General features: G+C 38.0%; 1 pseudogene; it reads left to right on the forward strand.

The window, feature by feature from the left end:
* The first annotated feature begins 1,404 nt into the window (after positions 1-1,404).
* LOC136119151 (large ribosomal subunit protein eL33 pseudogene) lies at positions 1,405-1,737 on the forward strand (annotated as a pseudogene).
* Positions 1,738-3,093: the final 1,356 nt, after the last annotated feature.

Genomic DNA, 3,093 nt, shown 5'->3' on the forward strand with positions numbered 1-3,093 from the left:
TAGGAAATCTCTCAGAAAGTAAATAAACAAGACCCCCCCATAACTTTTGGTTGAAATCTGGCATTTAAATGCACTTACTTTATCAATCAAAAATTATTTAGGAAGCCTTGGTTTAGGAGACCAATTTTTCAGTATTTCCTCCTCAGTCAACATCTCTGGCTTCTCAGACATGAAGAGACTCCACCCTCCCTTTCTTGTGTTTTGACTTCCAAGAGTTACTTACTTCAAGTGTAGAGGTATTTTTATGGATGAATCCATAAAGTCAAATGCTGGTTTCTGGCTAATAAGTAAAGTATAACTGACTAAGAAATAGATAACCCAATAAAAAAGTCCAGAAACAGACCCAAGTATATATTTGAATGTAATACCTGATAAAATTAGCATTTCAAATCAAAGGAGAAAGGAAGGGCTATTCAATAAATGGTACTGAGACAATTGACTAAACACCATTTTCCATTTGGGAAAGCCATTTAAATTATATTGCTACCTCACTCCTTACTCCAAAATAAGTTCCAGATGAATAAAAAACTCAATATAAAACATGAAACCATAAAAGTATAGAAAGAAAATATAGGTGAATATGTTTATCATCTTAGAATGAGGAAGGCCTGTCTAAGCATGCCATGAAATATAGAAACTGTAAAGGCAAATACTGATAAATTTGAGTACATAAAAATTTTTAATTTCTATAAAAGAATAAATATATTTAAAAGGCAAAATAAACTAATAATTTCAACATGTATGATAGATAATTGGTTAATTTCCTTAATGTACAAAGTATTTGCACAAATGAATAAGAAAAAAAAAACCCACCCAAATGTATCAGTCAGGATCCAGTCAGAAAAACAGAAACCATGCTAGGTAATTCAAACAGGGAAAATTAATGCATCTGGTTACACGAATGTTGGAGGGTCAAAAGACAATTGGGTAATAGATTCAAAATTCATACCATAGAGAGCTCATAATGTTAATTTATAAAGAACACCTACAAGTCAAAAGGAAAAAGACCAACAACTTCACATAAAAATGGGCAAAGTATATGAAAAGAAAAGTCATAGTTAAGAAAATACAAATGGGGGACTTCCTTGGTAGTCCAGTGGTTAAGAATCTGCCTTCCAATGCAGGGGACTCGAGTTTGATCCCTGGTCGGGGAACTAAGATCCCACATGTGGCGGGGAAACTAAGCCTGCGTGCCATAACTACTGAGCCCATGTGCTCTACAGCCCAAGCACCACACCTAGAGAGAAGCACACACGCTGCAGTGAAAGATCCCGTGTGCCTCAACTAAGACCTGATGCAGCCAAATAAATTAATTAATTAGGGAGGTGTGTGGCACTCCCGCAGCTGAACTTTGGGGGCAAATAAGTGGGGCCTGCTGGGAACAGGACTTCTAAAACGACAAATATGTCTGGAAGGCTGTGGTCCAAGGCCATTTTTGCTGGCTATAAGTGGGGTCTACGGAACCAGAGGGAGCACACAGCTCTCCTGAAAATTGAAGGTGTATATGCTCGAGTTGAAACTGAATTCTATCTAGGCAAGAGATGTGCTTATGTGTACAAAGCAAAGAACAACAGAGTAACTCCTGGTGGAAAACCTAACAAAACCAGAGTAATCCGGGGAAAGATAACTCATGCTCTTCGAAACAGTGGCATGGTTTGTGCCAAATTCCGAAGCAACCTTCCTGCTAAGGGCATTGGATACAGAATCCATGTGATGCTGTACCCTTCAAGGATTTAAACTTACTGAAAAGTAAATAAATAAAAGTGTGGATTTGTTCCCTTGTATTTTTGTTTAATTAATTAATTAATTAAAAAGAAAATACAAATGGGTTTTAACACATGAAAAGATGCTCATTCAAAAGAAAATAAAAATTAAAACTATAATGAGATGATATTCTTCATTTGTCATTTTGGAAAGATCAAAAGCCATTAAAAACAACAAGTACTGACTCAGAACCATCCAAAATAATTGAAGTGGAAAAAGCAAGTTGCAGAATGGTGTGACAGTTTGTGTCCCAAAAAAGGGAGAATAAGAATATATATTTACAATACATACAAGCTGCACACAGTATATATACACACACACCTACATACATACAATAATAATCTCTGGAAGAGTAGAGAAGGAAAAGTGCTAACTGTTGTTTTTGTCTGCAGGAAGGGGACCTGGAGAAAGGGGAACTTACTTTTTACAGAATACCCTTTATTTATTTATTTGTATTGTTGTCAAGTACATGTAACATAACATGTACCATTTTGAGTATTTTAGAGTGTACCATTCAGCAACATTTAGTACATTTGCAGTGTTGTGCAGCCATCGCCACTATCTAGTTACAGAACATTTTCATCACCCCAACACGAGACCCCTTACCCATTAGCAGTCACTTTCCCATTCGCCCTTTCCCCCAGACCCTGGCAACCACTAACCTGCAGATAAGAAAATCTCTATGGGTTTGCCTCTTCCGGATATTTCATGTAAATGGAATAATATAATATGTGGCCTTTTGTGTCTGGCTTCTTTCAGTTAGCATAATGTTTCAAGGTCCATCCAAATAGTAGCATGTATCAGTACTTCATTCCTTTTTATGGCTGAATAATGTTCCACTGTATGAATATACCGCATTTTGTTTATCTAGTGTCAGTTGATGACATTTGGGTTGTTTCCACTTTGTGGCTATTGTGAATAGTGCTGCTGTGAACATTCGTGTATAAGTTTTTATTTGAACACCTGTTTTCAGTTTGCGGAGGTATAGACCCAGGAGTGGAATTTCTGGGTCATATGATAATTACTGAAAACTCTGTAGTGACTTTTTTTTTAAATTAATTTATTTATTTATATTTTGGCTGCATTGGGTCTTCATTGCTGCATGCATGCTTTCTCTAGTTGCAGCAAGCGGGGGCTACTCTTCGTTGCGGTGCTCGGGCTTCTCATTGCGGTGGCTTCTCTTGTTGCAGAGCGCGGGCTCTAGGCACGCAGGCTTCAGTAGTTGTGGCACGTAGGCTCAGTAGCTGTGGCTCACGGGCTCTGGAGTGCAGGCTTAGTAGTTGTGGCGCACAGGCTTAGTTGCTCCGCGGCATGTGGGATCTTCCCGGA

The sequence above is a fragment of the Phocoena phocoena genome, chromosome 2 (assembly GCF_963924675.1).
Source record: "Phocoena phocoena chromosome 2, mPhoPho1.1, whole genome shotgun sequence".
Taxonomy (NCBI): domain Eukaryota; kingdom Metazoa; phylum Chordata; class Mammalia; order Artiodactyla; family Phocoenidae; genus Phocoena; species Phocoena phocoena.